The 21,887-nt window shown below is 37.3% G+C and overlaps 1 pseudogene; it reads right to left on the minus strand.

The window, feature by feature from the left end:
- Positions 1 to 2,250: 2,250 nt before the first annotated feature.
- LOC137241615 (coatomer subunit gamma-like) overlaps positions 2,251 to 21,887 on the minus strand; it is a 34,120-nt pseudogene continuing 14,483 nt past the window's right edge.

Here is a 21,887-nt window from a genome sequence, read left to right on the forward strand (position 1 = left end):
AACGGCATTATAATCATCCCAATGACCTGTGCTAATCGTAATTTTATATAATTCAAATTTTCTTTTATGTAGTACTGTTACTGTCTTCTCGTATGTCAACGTTTGCATGGCTTCAGACAAGATATCATTCAAAGCCTGAACCCTATTTTCTAACACTATATTAGATATAGAACTTATATCACATATCCGCAGCAGATTTATCAGGTTCTCCGCGCTGTAGTTCTTCCAACAAACGGCATTCTGCAATATTTTGAAGTAGGTATTTGAAAGCAGATTGTCTCATGATCAGATATTTTGTATTCGCTGGCACATTCAATTTTGATCTGGTCATTATTGGCAAATAGTAGGTAAATTTTTGTAGCTGAGTGCTCCGTTAATCTCGTATTAAAATCAATTTTTTGTACCATGGCCATTTGTGCAAACACACTTCTAAGCTGGTTAGAGTACGTGGATGGTATATTCATGTTTATATTAAAGTCCCCAATAATTAGATTATTATCCTAATCTTTAAGGTGCTCTGTGACGATCTCATTTAAATATTTAACAAAATCTGAATCGCTGCTACTAGGTGAGTGATAGATTACTCCAAATTTCCACTTTAGAGCGCATTTTTTAATTTTATAATAATACACCATATGTTCATGTCGAAAGACTTATTGCATACAACGTTGAATTCTACTTGTTCATGTATATAAAATAACACACCAACCGTGTGCCTACTGTGTGAATCACAACGGATTAATTTATATGTAGAAATATTTAACTCGGAGTCCATTATATTATCTGTTGTACAGGTTTCGGAGCACACTACTAAGGCTGGTTGTTTAACTTCCATAAGACGTTCTAGTTCTACTTTATTTCAAACAATACTATTAATATTAAGATATATGCACTGCAGAATACAGCCTTCCTTAGTACGTGTATTATACGCTTTAGTTTTCCGTGATATAGTCACATTATATTTGGTTTGTTGCTAGTATCCCATATGTTTTTCCTAACATTCAGCTTCTGCTGATATACAGGGCAAAATCTATCCATAGTATCGTGGTTTATATCTAGTCCCATATTCAGATCTTTGTTTGCTCTAATGCAGTTGATACATTTATTAATTGCTGTCTCATTGCATTCTTTGGAAATATGTGCGCCATGAAATTTAGTGCACACTTCCGTTTCTTTACAGTCTTTAGCTTTATGATTGAAACCTTTGCACTTAAAACAGCACAAAACCTGCACTGCATCGTAGACTTTGCATCGTTCCCATCCTACAAGGCTTAATCCTTTCCTTAGCTAATATCTTCGCAAACTCTTTGACATCCAATTCTAGAACTGTATTGTAGTAAATATTTCCATTTTTATTTACTTGGTATAACTTTGTAATTTTTATGTCAGTTTGGCTTAAGCAATTATTTTGCCTTTCAATTCTTTGAGCAAGCTCCTCAATCTCATATTTGTAACTAATTCCAGTTATAAGAACAGATGGGTTAATTTTTTTAGGGATCCTCACCTCATAATTATTTCCAATATTATTTTCGATTGCATTTCTTATTTTTTCTCTCTCAACGTTATTTGCACTTTCTACGATTACCACTCCGTCTTGTCCACCCACTATGTTCATAATTTGCAACTCTTTGGGATCAACTTTTGAGTTAAGATCTTTTTTAGTTTTTTTAACTTCCTATTTGGTACTAGGCTTACTTATTAGAGGAACTACATTTCTTAGCTCTGGCAACTCTTCTTTTCTTTGATTTGGCACTTTTTGCTACGTTTGCATATGAAAGTCTGGTATCCTCATTTGTATTTTTCTTTATTTCTGCACACATTTTCTCATTTTCTTTAGTTATTGCTTCAACCATTTTCTTGTTATCTTCTTTGTTGTTTTCAATTACCTTACATACCTGCTCGCTATTTCGCTTTAGAACATCAGCTATATCACGGATTTTATTTACTTCTTTAACACTTTTCTTACATGTCTCTTGAGCTTTTTTCATTGCCTTAATTCTTTCAGCAAACGCTGTTTCTACTTCCTTCAGTACTTACTTAATTTCATCTTCATTTTTCTTCAGAGAAATATCGAACTCATTTCTATATTCAGCTAGCCTTTGGCCATTTTGTTTCTCAACTATTTGCATATATTTAAGGATGTCATCAACGTTACTTATGTACTGCAAACAATCATCGTACATAACCTAAGCATCGGAACCTCACTCAGTTAATCTATGCTGTATTGGTCCAAGCCAGCGCATTTGCTAGTTAAATGGAAATATTTCCCACACACGCTTTGACATCGGATTTTTGCCACTTCTGTCCGAATGGTGCCTTTGCACCTGTCACATCTTGCTTCCATCCTTCCTCACCAACTACATCAATTTCTTCCTTGTACCTGTGCTTATTTTCAATTAGTACACTAGTTTTTAAGCAAGATAATTTCTATATAACAATTTATTTAATATTTAACAAAATTTTCGCAAGAGCATCCAAAATTTGCGTCTTTCTCTTTTCAGAGTTGCCAAAATTTACGCTGAAAACGCTTCACACATCACCTCTCTGGTAGTTCAGCCTTTACAGCTTCAGCAGCCGTTATAATAAAATAAAGACCTTTAAAAAACTGTGGCCATGAGCTTGCATACTATATTATTTGAAGCACAGGTTTTACTGACCAATTGGACCCACCCTAATTCAGCAGTAATAAATATCCAATTTTATATATTCTTTGTTTTTTTTTTGTTAGTTTGAAAAATTGATTGTATGTATACAGAAAATGTGTAGGCCGATTTTGAAAACGTTTTCAAAAAAAAATTTTAAAACTCGGCAGGTTTTCAAGACTATTCAGAAAATTTACAAATTTTCATTTAAAATTCTAAGCTATTTTTTTGAGTATGCTTTCGGCAATTTTTTCCTCCGAAGAACATTTTAGGTTTTCTTGCATTATAAGACAATTATCTTATTTATATGAAAGAAAATCTAAAATACCTATATATGTGATAATGTTTAGGTATCTACACGCACTAAAGTAACAGCACGGTTTAACCATCGATACTTTTTTTTCAATAACCAAATTTAAAATTAAATTTCAGTGCAATTAAAACGAATGTGAATGAATTGTAAACCAGCTCCTAAAACATTTTTGAATAAATTTTGAAATTTTAATTCAGAACCTTATTAAAATTTTGAGTATGCAGCTTTTCGTAACTTAACTATTTTTAGGCTGGAATTACAAATTTATAGCCCAACTCAACTCCCAAAGATTTTTACAATTATTTTTAGGCTGGCATTAGAAATTTATAGTCCAACTCAACTCCCAAAGATGTTTACAATTATTTTTAGGCTGGCATTACAAATTTATAGTCCAACTCAACTCTCAAATATTTTTACAATGATTCTGTTAATTCCAAACCCAACTAGTAATTGGTTAAATAAAAATATAAAAAATGTGGTTTCTGTATTACAGAACGAACTCACCCAGTTTCGAAAGCAGTTATTGTCGTAGTTGGTGGCAGTATTAGCAGGCCTATACGAGGTGGCCCTGCTAATTGTTAATGCTAAAGCAGAGGGTGGGGCTACATCCGGTGGTTTCGTTGGCGCTATAGCTGGTGGTAGCGCGTTTGGTTGGCTACAGCGTTTGGGTAGGCGCTGTCGATGATATAACTCGCCTTGGTGGCACTGGCGATGGTGGTTGGCGCAGTTGGCGGTTGCGCTAAGCTGGTGGTTGCGCGCGGTGTAATGGTAGTGCGCTGCCGACGGTGGTTGCGCTGTCTAGGTGGTTGTGGTACTTCTGGTGTAGGCTCATCCAGGGGGCCACATGCAGCGGCCTCTCGTTGTGGTGCCGGCTGCTGCTGCTGCTGTAGTGTCCGCTATTACAAAGACGGCTGGCGGAAGCGAATTTCTTTACTCTCTGCTGATTTTGTTTATACTCCTTACTCTTCTTCTTCGAATTTTCGAATGTCAAGGACGCGTGCACAACTAAGCGGCTTTTTGCAATGAAGTTGATTTTGTTTTTGTTGATATATTTTGTGGGGCGTATGAGTGAGCAGGTACAATGAGGTTGGGTGCCAACGCGCACACGCCTCGTTACTCGTAGTGTTATTTCTCACTACAGAATCGTTTCGTGAATATATTTGCGCTCTATGCTCAACTTCGCTGTCGTTTCTGACAAAAATTATACGAAAATGGGAAATCAGACCGTTTTTGTTTTTGATGCTGCTCTAGTGTCGAAACAACAGCTACAGCGACCGACTTCGCAACATGTACCACAAATAAGCTTGGTCGTTAGTATTACAAATTCTTGATGCTGGAATATGATTTCGCTTTTGTTTAATAGCTGATAATAACGGTTTTACTGCACCAATCCAACGTTAACTGCCTCCGTAGGAGCTAGCACATGATTTACTATGGGAATTGAACCAAATTTACATCTTTACATTTAACCAATTCCACACAACACCAGCTGACGAATTTTGCTTTCTGAACCTTTCTTTTTCTATCTTATTAATTTCCTCCGGAAACAACGTGTTTCCCTCTTAGAGATCATCATTCACGCGGCCGTGGCGACCTCTAGTGTTCCTTTCGATCAAAATTGCCATGGCACCTTTTATTTGCCATCACTAGCCACTAGGTGCGTTCCAAAGGTGACTCTCCCAAGCGGACCATAACAAATGAATTAGTGTAGACATACTTCAGCTACATCTGAGTATAATGCTTAATGAAATTTAGCAGGCATGCTTAACCAACGAAACGATATCATTTCGTTACGATAATCAACGTTAATAAACGAAACGAAGTCATTTCGTTTCGTTTATTAACGTTAAGATCGTCAAATTAACGAAATGATTTCGTTTCGTTTTCTGCCATATCAAAACGAAATCAAATCGTTTATGTTGATTATTAATTTCAAACTATGCTGGCAAAGCTGATTGATGGCGGAGTCATTAAAGGTGAAAGCATTATCCAAGCTGATTGCAACTTTTCTCATGAATTTTGACAGTACGAACATTTCTCAGAGTATTTTTGACATTACCACCAACGAATTACACAAACAAATTACATAGAGTTTGTGTGTGTATGTGCGCTCGTTGTTGCCACCTTACGGCTTCACCATGGCTATAGCATTGCCAGCACAATTCAAACATAAAGTATCACGTTTTCGTTAACGTTTTTAACGTTAACGAAAGCTTTTCGTTTCGGTTAAAAACGAGATACAATTTATCTTGATAATTTCTTTATCGATAATATTTCGAAATGTTTCAACGGAAACGGTGGAAATTTTTTGATAAACGATTAGCTTAACGTTAAGGTGCATCCCTGAAATTTAGTTTGCATTTATGCGCGGCAATTTCAGAGATGTATTTTATGTTTGACGTTTAGCAGTCCATATAAAGTTTCAGCGTAAACGTCTATAGATGTTAAAAAACGCAGCTAATGTATTTCGTAATGTCGAATACGATATCGATATATGTAGGTATATGTATATGTTTTTGATGTGGAAGCTTGCATTTGAGAACACGGTTGCCACTTCGGTCCTTTGAACCAAAAATGGGCCTTCCAACCACTTTTGGTCCGCTGGTCAATTTTCTCAATTTCAGTCCTCTCTTTTATTTTTCTTTCACTGAAAACATAACTCAAAATACTGCTAATAAAATTTGCCGCAAATTTATTAACCCACATATAATTTTCAATTTACTTCAATGGAATTCTTACCACGAAAATTGCTCTATTAATAAAACGTAGCAGAACAAGGCCATTTCACCTGGGAGATAATTTAGGCGAGGCATTAAAAAGGGAAGTGTTGAATGTTTGAGCAAACATATTGTCATTCATTTTTGGTAAAACAACGGACTTATCAGAAAAATACTTGTTTTAGTGGTTAGATATTTCGATCGGTTGTTAAACATTTTCGTGATATATTTTTGTGACTAGTCGAGCAAAAAAATTTATCTCAAATACACGTGTCTTAAATAAATTTGACAATGAATTGAAAACTATGTAAAAGAATGTAAGTAGAAACAGTAATACCTTTCAAATTTTTTACAAAAAAAATTCTATGCAAAAATTTTGAAATCGTTTCTCTTCGTGTGGAACGTCGATATTTAAGTCTTTCTCATTCTGTTCAAAGCAGTTCAGTGATTTCAAGGAATTCCAGGACTATTGTGGTGTAAAAGCTCTTAAAATACTTTTCTTGTTTTGTAAATTTTCCGACAGGGTGGATTAATTATGTATATTGGAACGATTTTCCGTCATCCCTGTCAAATTTGGTTTCGAGACAAACCGGGCGTTGTGCAGTCATCAGTGTCGCTTTTCGTTCGAATCGTTCCAATATACCACTTAGGATACTTGAAAACTTAGTAATTGTGCCAAGAAATATTTTAACTGGAAATAAGGCAGAAATACTTTTTGAAAGTGATAGCTTCATAAATGTGGAATGAATTGCGATTAAAACTTTTTTTTATATTCAGCTTTTGAAGCAAATGCAAAAGAGATTTGATTTCGGAAAAGTATTTGGTGTAAAATTATTCCGATAAGTGCTTGCAAAACCCTATGAACTTATATCATAACACTGTTACCTAGTTTCTCGTAACTAATTACATGTAATCCGGTTCAATTATTACACAGCTGAAACTCTAAGAAGCTTGATTTTTAGTTTGAGTTCAAAACTCACACTTACTGAGTCTAGGCTCTAGTATGAAGTTTAAACTGCTAAGGAAAAAGTAAGCATTTATAAAAATAGCATTAACACAATTGCTTAGTTTCATTTACGATTTACTGAGTTTGCCACAATGCAAATTTTTTAACCGTAACTTACTAAAACCTTACTGCGCTCTGTATTTTATTGCATTGCAATGAAGCAAAACAGCCACCGATTTTGACCGCCCTATTCCGGTCGTAATCGTCCGATAAAAATAAACACATGTATTTAGATGAGCGTGTATACATTTCAACCGATCACCGAATTGTTGTCGGTCATTGTCGTTTTTCACTGCCGATAAATTCGCGCGTGGTCAATTTTATCGTCCGATAAATTGCGTGCATTTACTGTGAAAAATTAATTATTTGTGCGGTGGATTAATTCTGTGCAAAACAGGCGCCCTTTATGAGATAAGCAAATACAAGCATAAACGCAAGCGTATTTTTGCGAAAAAGTAAAATGTAAGAAAAAAAAACTGCCGGCCGATAATCGGTTGCACAAATAAGCTTGGTCGTTAGTATTACAAATTCTTGATGCTGGAATGTGATTTCGCTTTTGTTTAATAGCTGATAATAACGATTTTACTGCACCAATCTAACGTTAAATGTCTCCGTAGGAGCTAGCACATGATTTACTATGGGAATTGAACCAAATTTACATCTTTACATTTAACCAATTCCACACAACACCAGCTGACGAATTTTGCTTTCTGAACCTTTCTATTTCTATCTTATTAATTTCCTCCGGAAACAACGTCTTTCCCTCCTATAGATCATCATTCACGCGGCCGTGGCGACCTCTAGTGTTCCTTTCGATCAAAATTGCCATGGCACCTTTTATTTGCCATCACTAGCCACTAGGTGCGTTCCAAAGGTGACTCTCCCAAGCGGACCATAACAAATGAATTAGTGTAGACATACTTCAGCTACATCTGAGTATAATGCGTAATGAAATTTAGTAGTACTAATTTTATACGCGGCAATTTCAGAGATGTATTTTATGTTTGACGCTTAGCAGTCCATATAAAGTTTAAGCGTAAACGTCTATAGATGTTAAAAAACGCAGCTAATGTATTTCGTAATGTCGAAGTACCTACATATATGTATATGTATTTGATGTGGAAGCTTGCATTTGAGAACGCGGTTGCCACTTCGGTCCTTTGAACCAAAAATGGGCTTTCCAACCACTTTTGGTCCGCTGGTCAATTTTCTCAATTTTAGTCCTCTCTTTTATTTTTCGTTCACTGAAAACAAAATTCAAAATACTGCTAATAAAATTTGCAGCAAATTTATTAACCCACATAAAATTTTCAATTTACTTCAATGGAATTCTTACCACGAAAATTGCTCTATCAATAAAACGTAGCAGAACAAGGCCATTTCACCTGGGAGATAATTTAGGCGAGGCATTAAAAAGAGAAGTGTTGAATGTTTGAGCAAACATATGGTCATTCATTTTTGGTGAAACAACGGACTTAAAAAATACTTGTTTTAGTGGTTAGATATTTCGATCGGTTGTTAAACACTTTTCGTGATATATTTTTGTGACTAGTAGAGCAAAAAAATTTATCTCAAATACACGTGTCTTGAAGAAATTTGACAATGAATTGAAAACTATGTAAAAGAATGAAACTAGAAACAGTAATACCTTTCAAATTTTTTACAAAAAAAAATCTATGCAAAAATTTTGAAATCGTTTCTCTTCGTGTGGAACGTCGATATTTAAGTCTTTCTCATTCTGTTCAAACCAGTTCAGTGAGTTCAAGGAATTCCAGGACTATTGTGGTGTAAAAGCTCTTAAGATACTTTTCTTGTTTTGTAAATTTTCCGACAGGGTGGATTAATTATGTATATTGGAACGATTTTCCGTCATCCCTGTCAAATTTGGTTTCGAGAAAAACCGTGCGTTGTGCAGGCATCAGTGTCGCTTTTCGTTCGAATCGTTCCAATTTACCACTTAGGATACTTGAAAACTTAGTACTTGTGCCAAGAAATATTTTAACTGGAAGTAAGGCAGAAATACTTTTTGAAAGTGATAGCTTCATAAATGTGGAATGAATTGCGATTAAAGCTTTTTTTTTATATTCAGCTTTTGAAGCAAATGCAAAAGAGATTTGATTTCGGAAGAAGTGTTTTGTGTAAAATTATTCCGATAGGTGCTTGCAAAACCCTATGAACTTAAATCACAACACTGTTACCTAGTTTCTCGTAACTAATTACATGTAATCCGGTTCAATTATTACATAGCTGAAACTCTAAGAAGCTTGATTTTTAGTTTGAGTTCAAAACTCACACTTAATGAGTCTAGGCTCTAGTATGAAGTTTAAAATGCTAAGGAAAAAGTAAACATCTATAAAATTAGCATTAACACAATTGCTTAGTTTCATTTACAATTTACTGAGTTTGCCACAATGCAAATTGTTTAACCGTAACTTACTAAAACCTAACTGCGCTCTGTATTTTATTGCATTGCAATGAAGCAAAACAGCCACCGATTTTGACCGCCCTATTCCGGTCGTAATCGCCCGATAAAAATAAACACATGTATTTAGATGAGCGTGTATACATTTGAACCGATCACCGAATTGTTGTCGGTCATTGTCGTTTTTCACTGCCGATAAATTCGCGCGTGGTCAATTTTATCGTCCGATAAATTGCGTGCATTTACTGTGAAAAATTTATTATTTGTGCGGTGGACTAATTGTGTGCAAAACAGGCGCCCTTTATGAGATAAGCAAATACAAGCATAAACGCAAACGTATTTTTGCGAAAAAGTAAAATGTAAGAAAAAAACTGCCGGCGATAATCGATTGCAATTTCAACACCAGCCCGGCCGATTTCATCTGCTGATTGCAATTTTTCGGTTTATCGGTAGCTGTGTAAGCGTACCCATAGACTTATCCTAGAAATGTGAAAATGTTATACCTAAAGGTACACTTTATTTTTGTTTGTGCAGTTTGAATTAAAGCCAAGCGTCTCTTTTATTAAAATTCATAGTCACCGTTGCATGCGCGTGATGAACTTTTGTGACCAAATTTTCTGTTTCGTTCCTATTAATGTGATCGTACATTCCGCTCCTACTTATAGGATGTTAGCATAGCACTGCTCTGCGGGCACACGTCACAATGCTCGTCCAATGGCGGTAATTTTTTCGGCCATTTCAATCTGCATTTTCGATTATTTTGACAACAAATTTTACTGCGGTTTTCTTTGAATTTTACCTGCCGAATTACTTTACCAGGAGCAGCCACATGAATAAAATTATAAAAAAAATTTTATTTAATAATTTGGGAAAAATTTAAACAACGTGACATCAGGACGGACAAGGCGACAGCTGTTTCGATTATACCTTGTAAATCTCTTCAAAGCCTTTTCTCCCGGGGGTGGGATTCGAACCCGCACTCATACGATAGTTGAAATTGTTACGAACGCATTCAATTACGTCATGCCTTAGTTGTTGTAAACTTTTTCCCAACTGCTTTCTTTTGCATATATTAATCTTCTACACATCACATACTTCGCCTTACAAACATGCATAACTTCAACATATAATTACATACGAAATACGATTCTGCGATTTTCGTTCTGATCTGTTGTTGACGTTTGTCTTGTATTTATAGTTCGTAGGTACATGAGCAGGTATTGTCAAAATGTATGCTTGTGTATATTCAGTTGTGTGTAAGTGCTGTGTGTTCATTCAGAACCGAGGGAGGTTTTTACTGATAGATTTGTGTGGCTGACTGAGGCAGGTAAAAATCCGTACTTTTAGTCGTTTGACCTTCTTTGTAGGTTTGTTGTTTTGGTGCGTTAATTTTTTTGTGTTTATTTGTTGTTGTGTTTGTCTGTTGTACCTGTGTGATTACTTCGTTTCTTGTAAACAAGTTTAAAGGCTCGAATATTGTGTCAGAAATTGTGTTTATCTGTTGTAACGAAAATCGACACTGATGATGGCACAACGCCGAAAACGGTTTGTCTCAAAACCAAATTTGACAAGAAATGACGGATAATCGTTCCAATATACATCAACTATATACACTCTTTTTTTCAGATCAAGAATATTAAAGGGTGTTATGGAATCCAATTTGATGTGACTTAATGAAGCTATTTTCACGTTTAATACTGACCAGGGACCAGCAATATCTGGTGGGAATTCGGCAATAACAAATCTGGTCTGCAAATCATTGCAATTTTGCACATGGGATAACAGCGCGCGTGGTAAATCCTTCCGGTATAGTCAGCTCAGCGCGCACATTTTCCAAAATTTGATGACGCAAAGTATTTAGACTATCGAACTGGAAAAATTTTCTACATATGCAAAATTCTTATGCTGGATAGTTTTTTTGCAACTCACATGAAATACGACACAATTAGCGAATATATGTTTAATGCATTGTACTGTATATTCAGTTTCGCTTTCAGTAAGTTGTATGGGCGCAGCGATACGATGTATGGGCCCCAAAACTTGTATACCCTGTAATTGCGATAAGCGTGCATCGCTTTCTTTCTAGAGTTGATAAATTTTAGGTTTGTAAGATTCCATCAGGTGTATATAATATATAGCGCGATCGCACCCCTCATCATCGGAATCCATTTGACAACGACTCAACAGCACTAATATATTTGCGATCAGTGTAGGGCAAGATGCATCAAACTCTGCGAGTGCTGGAGTGCTGTAACAGCTGCAGCATGTACAGTAGGGCTTTCCAAGATAACACGATTATAAATAAAACGTATATATTTTGATGGTGTATTAGCGAAAAGTCCAGCCCTTTGCCTAACAACTGCAGAATATGTACGGCAAGCGAGACATGATCGCATTTTTCAATGATGCATTCCTCTCTATTATTGTAATAATTGTGTCAACAATCGAAGTTTTATATTCCAAGCCACCTTCCTCGCGCGACATGTCGCTTTAGAAACTCACTAAAACTATATGTTTACGTGGTTACTTAGAGCACAGAGCACATATAGCTTGGAAAACAACTTTATATTCATCTGAAATTTCAGCAACAAATGATGAAATCTGTTTCATTAAACGCTCAACTGATGATTCGGCGCCTGTCTTTAATAAAGTTGTAATAGCTAATGTAGCAACTGAATGATTGGAATCAGTTATAAGTCCTTCCAAGTCCAAATCGCTTGTGGCTACTGCGGCAGGATAAGTCATTGCTACTTTGTTAAGTGTGCGCACGGGGAATTCAACATATCATCCTCAGATATACCTTCTTCTTCGATAAGTTTGCAAGCGAAACGAATCTGTAGAGCAACACGAATTAAAATTGGTCTTATTTTAGAATATACGTTTCTACTCACCAGCATGCAAACTGCATATGGACTCTTCATGGAAATACGTGCCAACTTGTTCACCAATTTAAATACAGACAAATACACTGATTTACGTATATGATAAAGCAGCCCAAGTGCATGAAATTGTACCATAATATTATCACTATTTAAAGCTTCTTGTGCCTCGTTAGCCCAACGTTTTACTAAATCGCCAGCAGTATTGGCTAAATGTAAAGCTGACAAGTGCAGCACATGAAACTGGTGGATTTTTAATTGCTTCATATAAAGTTCAACTACTTGTATTGACTGTCTGTTATGCTGCATAGAGCGCGTATTGCAGATGGGCAATATAGATCTTCCTTTTCTTTGTAAATGAACTTTTTACAATTATGACATCTTCTGCTATGGAATTAAGCTCATTGAGCATGATGCCCAAATAAACCATGCGACGTAAAACAATATCTTTTGATTAGAATAATTTTGTCATAGCGAAAAAAAATCGGTGGCCTCAAGGGCAACCAATTGTTCGCCCTGATTGATCAGACATAGAATTTTTGTGAGTATATGAATGCATTTGCGTGGATGTACTGGCGTATCATTAAATGTACGCGTCTCCTGCCAAACGTAAGTCTTCTCCAGATCTTGGCAGATGTTGGATGCGCCTTTTGGAGAAATTATATAAAATATTATTTGTTAGTGCTCTTTGAGAATGTGAAAGATATAAAGTTAACTGAGTCAAAATTAGACAAATAGTATTGAATATGCAATTTATTTTGTTTATTTTACGCCACGTTCATATTTTTTTTATCGAAAACATGACTTCGTGAGTTGATAAGCCGTGGTATTGTTGAAATTGGGGCTCGACCATTTTTCATACAGTTTCACTGTCTTATAGTGATTTTCCTCATATTCATCATCTTTTTCACGTCGGAAACTACCCACTTTATTCTAGTTTGGTTGAAGTTTTTAGTTTCAGTTAAACAACGGATCCATTACAAACAAATCCTACTATACCTGTCCTGATATATGGCGAGGACATGGATGCTGCCAATATTAGAAAGTGCTCGTATTATAGAAAAATTTGCTTTTGGACCATGGGGGTCTAATGATGAAATAAAGTCGAAAGATGTCAACTAACTACGCTCTTCTTTCTGTTGTAAAGTAATTGGAAAATGTTCAATTATTTTTTCAAATCCTTTCGAAAGTATTGCGACAGAAATCACCTCTGCGTAAAGTATTTTTATTAAATTTTTTTTTTTCCATTAAAAACGATTTTTTTGTAATTGAGCCTCAACAAAAAGAAATTGGTTTTGGTATTTTTTTAATGAATTAAAATGTAATCAATTCCTTTGCTTTGGATATGGAATTGATTACTTTCCTTGAGTACTTGTAATGGGGAATTTAATTTAATTCCTAGGTAATCATTACTACCCATCTCTGTTCATAAGTTTTTTATCATCTAAAGCAAACAAATTTGATTATTCTTTTTGATCATTTTATGAAAACTTAAAATTTTACTGGCATAACTCTACCGACTGTTAGTCACCAAAGATCTTAGGGGTAACATTCGACTGCACTATTATCTTCAAGGCACATGTCTCTGAATTGAATCTAAAGTACAAAGCCGCAATAGAACCCTCAAGTCTCTTTGCCCGCAGCACTTGGGGAAAAGACAAAGACACGCTGCTAACAATTTCAAAACACACATCGGAAAAGGCCTGCCAAAACACTGATTTCAGATCCGAATGCACTATTATTTTCAAGGCGCATATCTCCGAAATTGTATCTAAAGTACAAGGCCGAAACGGAATCCTCAAGTCTCTTTGCTTGGGGAAAAGACAAGGAAACGCTGCTAACAACTTACAAAACACACATTGGAAAAGGATGCAGGCCTGCCAAAACACTCATTTCATAAATGCCGCGGAATATCTTCTTATGACCCTGATTATGTTCAGCATAGTGAGTCAAAAGGGTTCAACATAAAAGATATAAAAAAAATATACCACCACAATTGGTAGAGACACAGCAACAACCTCAGCAGCCGCCACCACAAACACAACCAGCAATTGAAAGTCATATATATACATACCAATTTATCTTGAGCTTGTACTATACAATTGTAGTATATTGAATTCGAAGGCGGAAAAGTAAAAATTGTATCTTTGTCCGGAGACCGGAGGTATACAATGCATGCAATGTATTAAATCATTTTTATTATATAAAATTAGTATGACATACCAGATTTGTAAATACTATTTCAGTTTTGTTACTTTTAACACATTAACAACATATAGTTAGAAGTAAGGAACGTGATTAATGACTACGTATTTCTTTTATTTTCATTGTGGAATAAGTTCGTAAAAATAAGAAGTATGTAAAGTAAGTAAAAAAAAATATATTTTATTTATTTATTTATTATTTAAAGTCGACGACAAACTATGGTCGACTGCATAATATAAAAGATATATAAATATACAACTCAAAAGATAAAATTTAAGATATATCGAGATTTCAACAATGTTATATTACAAACAAAGAAATATTAATGAACATTACTATTTAATTTCAGAATATAATAATAATAAGAAATATGGGTAGAAATAAGATCTTATGCCGAAATCTTATACTGGCGGAATGCATCAGATTCCGCTCAGCATGATTTCGGAATACAGTGGATTCCAATCTCCCTGTTGGAATGCAACAAGATTCCAATCAGCATGTCATGGGAATCCGGCAGTGCTAAGAGTAGTGTAATGAGGATACGCCATCACAAGGCATAAAAAAGTAACATGACCTGTGTTGTTGGAATGCACCGGATTCCAATCAGCTCTATGCCTGACCCATAAGATTATGCTGCCGGAATGCATACGATTCCGGTCAGTGACTCATGAAAAAGCATGTTTTTTACGTTGTTGGAATGCACCAGATTCCAATCAACACAGTACTGTCTTGTTCCTTCTTAATTATACATGTTGATAAATGTTCCTCCATCCTTAAGCGAGATAGTTCCTGTTTTTTATCGAAGGAATAAAATGCCGGCAAATTAAATTAGCTTGTATCTCTTAAATTAGATAGGCAAGTATTGCATTACGTATAGTGGCAAAAGTACATTCAAGACTGATGCAGCTATACAAGTCATTGTAGTGCGCGCACCAGATAAGAAGAGGATTATTTTTAGCAAAGTTTCGTCGACAAAGGGTTAAATAGAAAGGAACGTAGTGTCTGGATACTCTAGGGGGAACCGCAAAAAACAAGCGGCTGAGGAGGTCCGCGGAATCAATTTCTCCAATAATGAGCTTATGGATGAACAATACCCCCAGTAATATTCTCCGATTTTCCAGAGTGGGTAAGTTAATAAGAAGAAGTCTACTTCTGTATGGAGGAAGGAGGAGACTTGAGTCCCAATTAAGGCCGCGCAATGCAAATATCAAAAATTGCTTTTGAACTGACTCAAGACGCTTTATATGCTTTTGAGAAACAGGGGACCAAACGCATGAGCAATACTCGAGTATTGGACGAACCAGCGATGTGTAAAGAACCTTAGTGAGGTACGGATCATCGAACTCTTTAGCCCATCTTTTAACAAATCCAAGTAAACCCAACGCTTTGTTGGCTATAGATGAAATATGCATGTTAAAATTCAATTTCGGATCAAAAAGGACACCTAGATCATTTGCAATAGATATACGCTCCAAAGGCGTACCATCTATTACATAAGATTTCAATGCTGGCTTCACTCGGTGAAATGTCATATGCTTACATTTAGAGCAATTTAAAGCTAGTAAATTTGTTTTGCACCAACATTGGAACGAGTCCAAGTCGGCCTGAAGAAGATCCAAGGAACTCAAATCGGTAGGACAGTAAGTGTAGCAAAGTTTTACATCATCCGCATACATTATAGTATGGGAATATAATATTGTCTGTGGCAAGTCATTAATAAAAAGGGCAAAGAGCAAAGGGCCTAGATAACTTCCCTGGGGTACGCCGGAGGAAACTCCGAACGATATATATAAAAAGTATGTCTTTATAAAGTACATGTGAAGCCCCGTAGATAAAATGAGTAGCAGATTGAACTTTGGTTTGTATATAACATTCTTAAAATAAAAATCTCCTGCTAAAAAAGGAGAAAAACCTTACTATATTTCCTCCCTATGGCAGGCACCTTGTCGCGGTGCGGGGGCTTATGCCGCTTCCGCGAAGCAGTGAACATACAAAAGGAGAGGCTCGGGCATCCTCCACCCGTATGGTTCGAACAACGTGGAGCTGTAACTAAGAACTGCTGTTTTTGTCTTAACGGCTATTAGTGTGCGGCTGTTTTCCCATGTTAGGGACTTCACTTCTTGTCCGCCGGATGCGTCTGTTTCCCCATGTTAGGGGCGGCACCTGGCACACATAGCCTTAACGGCACGTGTGCGTCTGTTAGGGGCGGCACACAATGACGTCTGTAATCCCCAGGTTGGGGGCGGTCGAGTCCGAGTCTTTTGGAAGGAGTGGTAGACGTGAAAGAAACTCCAAGTTTATTGGCGAGTTCAGTTCGTCGATTATGAGCGGCAAAAGAGGAAGTAAATATACGGTGCAGGGGGTCGGATCCCCAGTACCGGCGGTAGATGGTGGGCGAGAAGGCCATCTGGTGTCGAGATACAGCGACTTCTCTGGCTGTGGAGCAGAACCCCAGGCTACACGGTCTACGAATGTTCCTGTCCCTGACGGTAACATAACGCCGGAAAGTTGGTTGCTTGTAGATGGCAAAATAATGGAAAGAATGCTCGAAGCTGACAGCGAGGAGATATCCGTAGACGGGGCGGGCTGGCAGAAGGGCGTCAAGGTCGTCGGCTGCTGCAACAAGAAACCTCTAGATTTCTTAACGAAGGCAGTCCACGGCTTGGACGTTCTTTGGCCGGGATCACAGTTGGAGGTGATCCCTCGCTCCAGTTTACCGCTTCGTCCGGTAGTCTCAGTGTGGATGCTACCTACAGTAATGGCAACGGAGTCCATACGGCAAGCAGAATAAGGAGCTAAGGGCAGAGCTGTGGCAGGTGGTCTCTATGACTCCCTCGAAGACAAGGGCGTGCGGCGACCTACTGATCGCAATTGATCAAACATTGCTGTGTACTGTCGCCGTGTACAGGTCTTACTTTTTAAGCGTATGCGAAATAATTTAATAAACGAGTGCACTGCTACAAAGTTCTACAAAGACTAAGTTTATTAACTTTAATAGACAGTTAAAGAGTAGTTGATTAATGTATGATTAGTACAAAGAGAGGAATTAGCCGTAGAATATAAAATATATGATACTTATGTTATAAAGGGGTTTACAGACTATAGCTATAAGTATGTTCATGTTAATCTAATTTATATGCGGTGGCACTGCAGCTGCAAGCAAGCCATAAAGAAGCTTAATGGGGTCGTTAGGTTTGGACTGGGCTCCCTTAAAGTTTTTTGCCGGTTAAAGGGCCAGATTCTGCAAATGGAGAAGCACGCGGTGGTGCAGATTAATTTGCACCACTCAGATTCCGCCTCGCTCGACCTAATGAAGTTCATTGCAGAAAACGGAGTGGTCATAGCTCTAATCCAAGAACCCTGGCTGGTTAGGGAGAGGGTTTGAGGATTAGGGCTGGACGGCTACCGTGTACATGCACCAAAAGAGGTTAAAATTAGAGAATGCATTGTATCTAAGAAAAATATTAATATATTTATCTCTACACAGCACCGCAACGGAGACCTCGCCACTGTAGTGTGCGAACAAAAGAATGTGCGCATACTTCCCGTACAAGGGGGACACGCCACCACCGACACCTGTCCGAAAACTCGTGGAGTTCGCGGAAACGCATGGAATGGACCTTGTCATAGGCTGCGATGCCAACGGACATCATGAGCTATGAGGGAGTAGCGACACAAATGCAAGAGGTGAGTGCATATTTGACTACTTACTTACTACTAACCTAATTGGCAACAAAGGCAGCCAGCCAACGTTTAGGAATAGAATTAGAGAGGAAGTCATAGTTATCACCCTGTCCACAGACCCTCACACTGTAGGAATCGATGACTGGAGAGTGTCAGACCCATGCTCCTTCTCGGACCACAGTAGGATACTCTTCAAAATCGATCTTGAAGTCTTCTGTTGTGATTTGTGACACTTTACCACAAATCACCTAGAATGATTGCGCATTCATGAATTCAAAATTGCTTCGTTCTGCGCATTTATGTCATAGTTGACTCTTGAGCGAATAAAAAAAAAGCGAGAAAAAAGAGCTAAAGGAAAAGGGTCAATTCATACTTCATAAAAAACAGCTGATCTAATGTTTACATGCGCAATGCGCCATCTTCTTGTTTGATTTGTGACACTTCACTTGGATCATGATTAAAGGTGAGCCCACAGTCATCAGTACTACGCAACACTGCACCTCACTACAAAATCACAAATCACAAACATAAGATTGCGCATTCATGAGTTCAAAATTGCTTCGTTCTGCGCATCTACGTCACACTTGACTGCTTGAACGAATGAAAGAAAGAGAGAAAAAAAAACAAGAGCTAAAGGAAAATAACGTTAAAATTGCCCATAAAAAACAGCTAATTTTTTTTTTACATGCGCAATGCGCAATCTTGTGTGTGTGATTTGTGCTGCAAAATATTCTTTGCATGTATGCTTATGAGGCAAATCACTCCTAGCGTCAGCAGAACTGCGCGACCCGGCACGGCGATTCGAATTGATTAGGCAAAAACGCCGCATAGGGAAGTGTCGCGCAGATGTGAATTACTTGGCTGCTTTACCCCGCGCAAGGAGCTAATGAAGACATCCCCAATCATTTTAAATCTTAAGAAGTAGCGCACCTAACAGCTGACCGCTGAAAATTCACACATTCACACGCACAGTGCTTGACTCAGTTTCAAAAAAAAAAAAAACTTTAAGATTGTTCTTGATGCATCAATTTGGCCGTTTGATGCCAAATTGAGGCCGTTTCGTTTTTTTGCAAAAGGCTGTGTCCCTGCAGAAGAATGTGTGAGTGTTAACTCAGGTACTAATAATGAGTAAGCTATTCCATGTTTGAATAGTAGTGCTCGCTCTACAAAGAAATCTTTGACTATTTATTTTCAAAATATGTCGGGAATGAGGACTAAAGCTTCAAGTGTTTGTGCCGCTACTTGTAAGAGTGGTTATGATATAATTGTTTTCGTGGAAACGTGGTTAACCGAAGGTTTTCATGGTAATGAGTTTTTTGATAAGAATCTGTACAATTTGTTTCGCAAAGATCGAAATAGTTTAAGCACTGGTCTCTCTCGAGGGGATGAGTCTTAATAGCTGTTAAGAAAGAAACACATTCGTCTCAGGTTCCTCTCAATATAGCTGATACTGCTGTAGACCAACCAATAACTTCAATAAAAGCCAAAACCGGTATTCTTTACGTTAGTTTATCTTATATCCCGCCAAATAGTCCGGAGAAGCTTTATGAAGATCATGTTAATAATATTATGTATGTTTCAAGGGACGATTTGAATTCGCAGTTATGTGTATTAGGTGATTTTAATTTAAATAGAATCATTTGGAATAATCTGTATGTATGTAAATTATGCTAATGAAATATATTTAGTTGATAGTTTTTACAGTTTACAATTAGTTCAAATTAATAACTTTATAAACTCACTCGATAAAATACCAGATCTAATTTTTGTTAGCAATGATCTAAATTGTAATTTACTTTGCTCTTGCATCCCGTTATCAAATACTGACAAGCATCATATACCATTAATATTAGAGCTTGAGTTTTATGAGTATGCAAATGTTGCACTTAATAATGGGATTGGTTTCAATTATAGTCGGTGTGATTTTGGATTGATAAATAATTTAATTTCCAATGTTGACTGGCAACTTCTTTTTCATCACCGCAGTCTTGTGGACTGTTTTAATTTATTTAAAAGTAATATTTCGGAAATAGTAGAAAATAATATTCCTCCTCTTCCGGCAAGGGTTTGTAAGTTACCGTGGAATACAAAGAACCTAAAGAAACTTAAAAACCAACGTAATAAATATTGTAACGAATTTACTTGCAAGTCCTCTTATTTGCAATCCTCTGCTAAGTTCGAATCAATAAACTGTTGAATAAATAACTCCAATTTGTAATAATGCAAAATGTAACACAGTACTTCACAATAACAACTGTGCAACGAATAGCTTGCTTAATAACCACACTGATTGATAGCTCAATGAAACTCTACTATTCAAAATAACACGGCTATTGCTCGCTAGATATCGTCTTAATCAAACTGCTTGAAAACTCAAATCAAACTGAATTACTTCTTACTCGCCTGCCCCGCTTTTATAGTTTACGCTGCATACTTCTAGGCTCTTCCATTTCCAGAACTTACCAACTATATTCGTGTGTGTATAGTTCTCATATAGTTTCTACTTGTTTACAATTGTCTACTTTTTAGCGCTTCTCAGATGTACATATGTGAGTTTGTAGTTTACAGTCTCCCGCACACGCATAAGCGTATAAGTAAATTCATCTGTGTGTGATATCTCATCTCTCGCTGCCTTGTATGTAAATGTTGCTCGTCGGAATGTGTACATATGTGTAGACGCAATTATTGATTCGTTTATGTAGATACATAATGATTGAATTATTGATGTGAATTCACGTCACTGCTTAGCATCGGCCTGGAGATGGCAGCACTCCTTAGTTTTGCTAATATTCGTAACACTGCCCTCCACCTAAGTCTGATCGTCCCGATCAGACAAATCTCCCAATCTAAACGCCGCTAGCAAATCCAAATGTACCACCCTTCTAATCCGTGGTTTCCCAGTGGTTTGTATGCGGTAGATGGTATCACTGATCTTCTTCACAACTTTGTACGGGCCTTCCCAACTGCACCGAAATTGGGCTGGAACACCTTTCCGCCGGTGAGGGTTGTTTAACAGTACCAAATCTCCATTCCGGAAACCTTCCGAATTATTTTCCCTGTCGTACCTGTGTTCCATCTTACTACTCATTATTCTGGATCGTTCTATTGCACTCTGTTGCTTGGCCAATGAAGAACTACTTTGTAGAGCTTGTTCTTGACGGATTGGCTTCACATACTCAGTATCATTCCGACGTTTCCCAACAAAAGTGCGCGCTGGCTTGAAACCATCCTTACATTCTTTCTGAAAAATTCTTTCAGTCATTTTAGTGCGTCCATTAGGGTTTGTTGATGCCGGTCTTTTCCTCGCAGGTACTTTTAATTTCGCTTTATTTGGCACATTCGATCCATCAACCTTTGCTCGATCTACTTTCCTTGACTTTCGTGGTCTCTGTCGAATCTCCTCCACCAGCACTCGCTTACTGCTGAACCCTTTTTCCAAACTGAAGTTAAGCGGCACATCTTGGTTTTCATAATGCATCACCCTTCTCTGCATATCGATCTTGATGTCATGGTCAACCAAGAAATCCACTCCCAATATAACTTCATCAACAATCTCCGCCACAAAAAATTTGTGTAGAACCATGACCTTCCCAATCAATACTTCACATATCACTTCTCCCTGAACTTGGTTATACTCGCCAGTGACCGTACGCAACTTTGCTCCAGGTAACGGTTTTACTCTCCTGTTGAACAAGTCAGATCGGATCAAGGAATGAGATGCGCCCGTATCTACTGTCAGTATTCGTTCGTTGCCATCCACATTCCCTCTGACGGGAAGACTGCTCGATTTTCTTCCAATTTGCGAAACAGATATCACAGGAAATTCAATAGCCGGGGCAAATTTTCGTTCTTTATCTCTTACTCGCTCTTGCTCATCTCCTCCAGCTTTGCGTTTACGGCCACCCACATTGTTGGAACTATTAGGACCAAGATCGCAATGACGTGCAATGTGACCGGACTTCCCGCATTTGAAGCATTTGATAACTTTTTCATTCCGCTTTTGCGATCCTTTCAGCACC

Source organism: Eurosta solidaginis, chromosome 2, assembly GCF_040869045.1.
Source record: "Eurosta solidaginis isolate ZX-2024a chromosome 2, ASM4086904v1, whole genome shotgun sequence".
Taxonomy (NCBI): domain Eukaryota; kingdom Metazoa; phylum Arthropoda; class Insecta; order Diptera; family Tephritidae; genus Eurosta; species Eurosta solidaginis.